The sequence below is a fragment of the Xenopus laevis genome, chromosome 4L, assembly GCF_017654675.1.
Source record: "Xenopus laevis strain J_2021 chromosome 4L, Xenopus_laevis_v10.1, whole genome shotgun sequence".
Lineage (NCBI taxonomy): Eukaryota > Metazoa > Chordata > Amphibia > Anura > Pipidae > Xenopus > Xenopus laevis.
In genome coordinates, this window is record NC_054377.1 from 67,649,592 (window position 1) to 67,657,487 (window position 7,896).

The window sequence follows — 7,896 nt, forward strand, 5'->3', positions numbered from 1 at the left end:
TTTAAAGCTCTAGAACAAACAATAACTGAGGACTATAAGGGGCAGATTTATCAAAGGTTGAGTTGTGTTTTTGTTTTTTTGAGGAAAGTAAAAACTCAACTCTGAAAATACTCTAGCTAAAACCTGTCGAGGTCAAGTAGAAAACAATGGCAGATGTCACTTGAACCATTTGAAGATGTTTGTAGCCTTCATGATGTTCGGGGGGGGATTTCTGTGGTTTTTGCTCAAAAACGTGATCGATTTGAGGGTTTTTTTCCGCAGATAACTTGGTCAATTCAAGTCCCCCCCTCCCAATTACTATTGGCTATTTGGTAGCCACTATGTGGACTGGCAGTCTAAAGGAGGACCAGTACAGTTGGTTTTATGCAACCAAAACATGCCTCCAAGTCGGCAATACAAAAGATAGTGCCTGCTTTAAGGACCACTGGGAGCAACATCAAAGAGGTTGGTGAGCAACAATTTGGACCACTGGGAGCAACATCAAAGAAGTTGGTGAGCAACAATTTGCTTGTGTGCCACTGGTTGGGGATCACTCATGCACATTGTGCTCTGCACCTTGTATCAGACTGACAAAATAACACAAAGTGCAGTTGCACAGTGCTAAGTGACACAAGAAAGCCCTGTATTTAAAGCCCATGCTAATCAAAGTTATATGTGTATCATATATATTGATCTATATGATAGTTTGGAGTGGATTACTGAACTATGCCACTTTAGCCCTGCTGCTTCTTGCCATTGATATAAGATGGTTGAACATCAGCTCAAATAAGCTCCACTCAGTTCTACAAGTGTACTGACTGACAGGTCAAAGACTCCAGAAGACTATACTTCATAATATTGTTCTTCACCCTTTGCTTTGACTGGCAGTTATTGACTTACTTATCCTCCTTTGAGTCTCTATTTGCAGATGGTATGCCAGTTGTTGGCTCTACTTCATCATGGGCACCAAGCTGTAATATCAATGGGGAGCAAATTATGTTTAGTACAGATAGGAACACGAAAATGAATGAGACATCTGTCTGGTTAGTGACAGAACACAAGACAGAGTCTAGAAGTAAAAAAGAGATAGATTAGGAAAAGCCAAAAAAATGTGTGGGGAAAGAAATTTAGCCAAGAGTCTAAAATGTTTGCACCAACTATAGTAGAAATGGGATGATGGGGATAAAAGGTGATGTGGATGAGAAAAAAAACAGATATTCATTTAAATGAAAAAAGTAATAAAAACTGCATTGCAACGACAACTGTGTCTCTTTAGTTTCCTTTATTAGTTTGTCTTTTCAAAGTCTTTTGGGAAAATATAAAACTGAAATACATTCTTATTGATTTTTGAGTTAAATAAAATATTTCCTTACCCTTGCTGGGATTAATTAAGATGGGCACTGAGAGAAGGAGAGATACTAATAATTAATTGTTTGATTTTCGGGTCTGATAATCACAGCTTATATCAATATTGTGGTTTCAAAGATTAACACTAGAAATGTAATAAAATATACAAGATATATAGTCTGCTTTGATGTTAGATTTAATTACAGAGGATGATTAATACGTTGCTTAAATAACATTGATCTACACCTTTTTTTATGCTTTGCCATTTAAAATGTCCAATTTAAGCAACAATTATGGATGATCTCTTCTATTTATGTTTCAGTTTGATCTCTGACAGAGTTCTTTCTACTAAAGGAAAGGTCAGATTCTGCTGGATTGGAATAAAGATGTGATACAAAGAATGTAAGCTTCACTTTAATAAGTTATGGAGTGGTAAAGTAATATATTTAAGTTATGTTGTATAAAAGTATGAGGTTTTGTACACATAGTGCTGCATTTCACAACATTCATGCCTACCATGATATTCTGTCACACTTGAACAAGGTAGTCCAAATTTAATAGCTGATTTCACTTTATATGTGAGTTGCACTCTGTGTTTGATAAGAATTACAATACAGAACAGAACAATTAAGAAAATAACAAATCCTTGATTATGGTTTACTGCTATTAATGTAGCAATATCTTCTTGTATCTTTTGAAGGCCCCTATTATCGAAGACCCAAGTGAATACAGTATACACTCCAGTAAAGTGGATGAATATACAGTATGCTACCCAAAATTCAAGTATAGCCATACCTGCACTGAGACTCAGGATCTTAAAAGACACAATAGGGCTTGTGCGTATTGACATAATTTTTAGCAGTAATTAAAGGTAGTTGTGCCTAAAAACTTTCCTTGTGCCCCACAGGTCCAGGACACAAAACATTTTGGCCCAACCCGAACCTGCAGTCCTAGGCCCAAACAACAACCCAAATATTAATGCACTTGGATCCTCTACCTGACCCCGGTCCACAACTGCCTTATACGCCACATGATCTGCAACTTGCCGATTAAACAGGAGGTGCTGTTGTCTCAAACCAGAAGTGACCATCAAAAGTGGGCGGAGACAGAAAAAAGTTTTGTAAAAAAGGAGTAAAATATAGACATCATTACATCAGATAACAAATATAGATGAGACCCACAATCCTCATCCCGCAGGGTACCCCCTTTTTTTTTGCTGGTAACCTGCAGGTACCAGACCCGCTGCAGGACTCTAGTGCACAGGTCATTTTAACACCCAGCAGCAGAAATCATATTTATCTAGCTATTCAATACATCTGATTTGCCCCAAGGTACCAGGACTATTGCATGCATTTTGATAAAATATGCCACATATACATCAGGTGCAACTCCCTCACCTGGTAGCAATTACAAGGGAAGTAAAGGGGAAAATGCTGCTTTCTAGGTAGAAAACGTTGCACTTTTCACACTTACGTTGGTAGGAGTGTTGGGACCCAGCCAGTAACTCACCAGTCTAGCCAGTAAATCATCTGACAGGGCTGGGGCCTGTATTAAAAATGAACCGACAATGTAATCGCCTGTAATTTACTCATTGTAATTATTTCCTAAATGTTCTCCTTCCCCCACAGCACTTGGTCCAAACTGCTCTTGAGGAGCAAGGCCTCCCCGCGGACGTGTAAGTTCCCCACCATCACATGCCCATTCCCCACCCCTGAAATGCCTACTCACTACCCCTGAAACTATCAACATCGTGCCCCTGTGACGTTACCACCACCCTTCTTCGACACTGCCCAGTATGTTAGGGAAAAAAGGCAACCCTATTTTATAGATGAGCCCTCATATGTAAATGATAGTTGGAAGTATTGCATGGGATATGTTTATTGAGATTATAATAACTAACGTTAGCTAGTTTCAAGCTTATATCTAAAAGTGATCAGTTTGAGAAAGTTAATCCATGGGGACCATGTTTGCCAGTATTTTGCAGGGTTATTTTGTATAATTGCTGTAATCTCTTCCATTTTCCTGGTTTCTACTACGAGAAGGATCCATTCTTGGCATGTTGATGGGGAGATATCCTTCCATTTTTTGGGGGATTAAAGCCTTTGCTGCTTGTAGCATAAATAAGAGTAATACATTTTTTATGACTATGCCTGATCATAATGTATTATTAATTTAGGTATGACATTTTCTCTAAAAACTTTTTCCATAATAGGAATTGTATATTTCCAAATTGTTTTTAGTTCTTAGCAGTGGTACCAGATGTGGCTATATGTGCCTTCCTTTCTAAGGGTGGTGGCAGATGGGGACATTGAATCGCCCAGCGACAAATCTTCACTTCTGCGGTGACTGATCTCCCCAAATGCCTCCCCGCCAGCAAGAATAGGAGTCGCTGCCGGGATGGCACACAAATCCCTTTGGATTTCTGAAGTTGCCCAAAGTTTCCTTGTGAGGCCGCAGAAGCGAAGATTTGTCGCAGGGCAACTAATCTCCCTGTCTGTCACCACCCTTAGACATCTCCAGCATTTATCTTTTGAAAATGTTTGTTTCAATCTGGCTGGGATGTAAAGCTGGCCATAGACGCAAAGATCTGATCTGATCGAATCAAGGATTCGTACGATTTTCGGACCGTGTGTGGAGAGTCCCGACATTATTCATCCGGCGGAAATCGATCGTTTGGTAGATCGGACAGGTTAAAAGATTTCTGTCTGCTGCCGATAATATCTCTGCGTGTATTGCCGATCGTACGATTTTCAGTGGGAGACTGTCACTAGCTTTGGTTGGACATAGATATCGTACGATTGCTGTCAGGGGCAGAACATTGCTGATCTGTTCTTTTGTACTTTATTTGATCGGAATGGTTAGTGGCATGTCATCATGGTACGATTGTACGATGATTTGTACGATCAGATATTTGCGTCTATGGCCAGCTTAATAGCACCTGGAGGTCAAATTCTTGCTTCTTAGGTGCTGTGAATGATTTATAGATTGATGTGTAAATTTGTTTCTGTTACGAAATTGGCAATGTTCCTGTGGATGGTATTCCTGGCGAATTTTTGCTAGTGATGGCCACTTCGCCCTTTAGTAAATCTGCCACCATGTGTCTCTTGGGTGGGATCCCCACTGCCTTTGTATTGAGGATAAAGATGATACTTTTTTTGTTTTATAAAGTCCATTATCAATGTAGGTTGATTATAGTCATAACATGGTCTCCTTTGAGATTCTGTTGCAGAAGCAATTCTATAAGGGAGTAACTAAAACACTAAATTTCAGACATGCAAACTTTGACCGTATAAGGGCATCTCTGCAACATATTAAATGGGAAATGCTTTTCACAGGGTTAAACACAGAACAAAAATGGGAAGTCTTTAAAATGCTGCTTAATAAATATATAGTACTTGTCAGTATATTCCACTTGTAAGCAAGGAACGTCGTTGCAAAGCAAAACCTTTTTGGTTCAATAGAAGCGTTGGTGTTGAGGTGGGTAAGAAAAGACGTGCTTTTAAGGCTTTCAAGTAAGCTGGTACAGCCGAAACATTTATAAGGTACAGTACAAGGAGGCCAATAAATCATGCAAGGAAGCTATAAGGCAAGCTAAAATTGCTATAGAAAAGGATATTGCAGCTAGCAGTAAAAAAAATCCCAAATTATTTTTTAAATATGTTAATAGTAAAAAAATGAAGCAGGAAGGGGTGGGACCCTTACTATCAGAGGGGGGTCAGCTTGTTGATGAAAACAAAATAAAAGCGCAGATTCTGAACTCATATTTTTCATCTGTCTACACAAATGAGAAACCAGTAAGTGAAGGTTTCCTTCTTAACAGTCCCAATTCTAGTAATACAACTAATGATGCATAATTCACACATGAAGAAATTCAAAAGAGACTAGAACATGTTAAGATTAACAAAGGTCCAGGGCCAGATGGTATTCATCCCAGGGTAATTAGCTAGCTTAGCTCTGTGATTGCCAAACCTCCTTACTTAATTTTTCAGGATTCATTGAGATCTGGCATAGTGCCGAGAGTCTGGCGAATTGCTAATGTGGTGCCTCTATTCAAAAAAGGATCCCGTTCTCAGCCTCAAAACTATAGGCCAGTTAGTCTGACGTCAGTGGTAGGAAAGCTTTTCGAAGGGTTAATAAAGGATAAGATACTGGACTTCATAGCAAATCATAATACTATGAGTTTGTGCCAGCATGGTTTTATGCATAATAGATCTTGCCAGACTAACTTAATTTCTTTTTATGAGAATGTAAGTAGAGACCTCGATTCTGGGATGGCAGTGGATGTGATTTACTTAGACTTTGCTAAAGCATTTGATACAGTGCCACACAAAGGTTACTGGTTAAATTAAGGAATGTTGGCCTGGAACATAGTATTTGTACCTGGATAGAGAACTGGCTAAAAGATAGACTACAAAGAGTGGTGGTAAATGGAACATTTTCTAATTGGACCAGTGTTGTTAGTGGAGTACCACAGGGCTCTGTACTAGGTCCCTTGCTTTTCAACTTGTTTATTAATGACCTGGAGGTGGGCATTGAAAGTACTGGTTCTATTTTTGCAGATGATACTAAATTGTGCAGAACTATAGGTTCCATGCAGGATGCTGCCACTTTGCAGAGTGATTTGTCTAAACTGGAAAACTGGGCAGCAAACTGGAAAATGAGGTTCAATGTTGATAAATGCAAGGTTATGCACTTTGGCAAAAATAATATAAATGCAAGTTATACACTAAATGGCAGTGTGTTGGGAGTTTCCTTAAATGAGAAGGATCTAGGGGTCTTTGTAGATAACACGTTGTCTAATTCTGGGCAGTGTCATTCTGTGGCTACTAAAGCAAATAAAGTTCTGTCTTGCATAAAAAAGGGCATTAACTCAAGGGATGAAAACATAATTATGCCTCTTTATATGTCCCTGGTAAGGCCTCATCTGGAGTATGCAGTTCAGTTTTGGACTCCAGTCCTTAAGAGGTATATAAATGAGCTGGAGAGAGTGCAGAGACGTGCAACTAAATTGGTTAGAGGGACGGAAGAATTAAATTATGAGGGTGGACTGTCAAGGTTGGGGTTGTTTTCTCTGGAAAAAAGGCGCTTGTGAGGGGACATGATTACACTTTACAAGTACATTAGAGGACATTATAGACAAATGGCAGGGGACCTTTTTACCCATAAAGTGGATCACCGTACCAGAGGCCACCCCTTTAGACTAGAAGAAAAGAACTTTCATTTGAAGCAACGTAGGGGGTTCTTCACAGTCAGGACAGTGAGGTTGTGGAATGCACTGCCGGGTGATGTTGTGATGGCTGATTCAGTTAATGCCTTTAAGAATGGCTTGGATGATTTTTTGGACAGACATAATATCAAAGGCTATTCTGATCTAAGCTCTATAGTTAGTATAGGTATGGGTATATAGAATTTAATTAAAAGTAGGGATGGGTGTATGTATGGATGCTGGGTTTTCATTTGGAGGGGTTGAACTTGATGGACTTTGTCTTTTTTCAACCCAATTTAACTATGTAACTATGTAACTATGTAACTATAGTGTGTACTCCATCTGACGAACATTTTCTCCTCTAAGCTTGGGGGGAAGTCTATATTGAACATTAAAGGTTCTTGTTCTTGGGATATCTGTAAACTTAATTAATTTTCCCATTTAGTCTGATTTTGGTTTAGGTACACGGTTACTTTTGAGAAGCTGTTTGTATAGGGTTGAAAGAGATTTTTCTAGGGTGGTTTGTGTTGTAAGAATGCTTTCCCACCAAGTGTATTGTCCCTTTATGTTTGCCTAATTGAGATCAATAAAATGGTGGAGTTGGTTATAATTTAGCAAATTTAATAAAGGGCAAATTTTTGCCTGCGAAGGCTTCGCCACACTTTGCACCACTTTGTCAGGTTTTAATTCGCTACCACTATGCTAATGCATTAAAATGCTAAATTGTGTCTCTACAGCTGAACTCAGGCAAAGTTTCACTAGAGTAAATTTGTCAGTGAGAGTGAAGTTTTGCTAATGTTCATTTCTGCCTAGCGAAACTTTATTAGTACACTTACGCTTAAGTCAATCTGAAATATAAATATATGTACATATAAGTCATATATATGTCTTTATTATAGATGTTGGTGCAAATGCTTGAAGACTTATTAAAAATGTCAAAGGAAGCAAAATAAAGATAAAAGAGATCCTCAAATGTCCTAGACATGAGTCCACCCTAAAACAAATGTGGCATGCCCCTCAAATGGTTAAAAAAAATGTTCAAACAAAAAATTTTAATAGTTAAAAGTTTTAAAGACAACCTCACTTTAAAACATGAAAAAACGCCAGGATTTTTTTTTATAATACTTATGCATACAGGGTATTATGTCACTGACATAAGATTGAGGACAATGTAGCTTCATCTTATCAGTTCGCAAGGTCTAAGCTGGTATTGAGGCCTCCTTCACATTTTGGTAAGGTAAGTAGGGAATATGGAATTCTGGGGTTTGGTTGGGCCAGATAAAATTAGAGAATATCGTTTTCGATTTCCCAAAGAAGCTTTTTGGTATGTGAATAGGAAGACATTGAAGAATGTATAGTACTTG

At 38.5% G+C, this 7,896-nt stretch overlaps 1 long non-coding RNA gene across 1 annotated transcript; it reads left to right on the forward strand.

Moving 5' to 3' along the window:
- The first annotated feature begins 219 nt into the window (after nucleotides 1-219).
- On the forward strand, nucleotides 220-4,072 carry LOC121403029. The gene is made up of 3 exons (XR_005966982.1): nucleotides 220-492; nucleotides 1,649-1,728; nucleotides 2,234-4,072. It is a non-coding gene; the product is annotated as an uncharacterized LOC121403029 (long non-coding RNA).
- The last annotated feature ends 3,824 nt before the right edge of the window (nucleotides 4,073-7,896 follow it).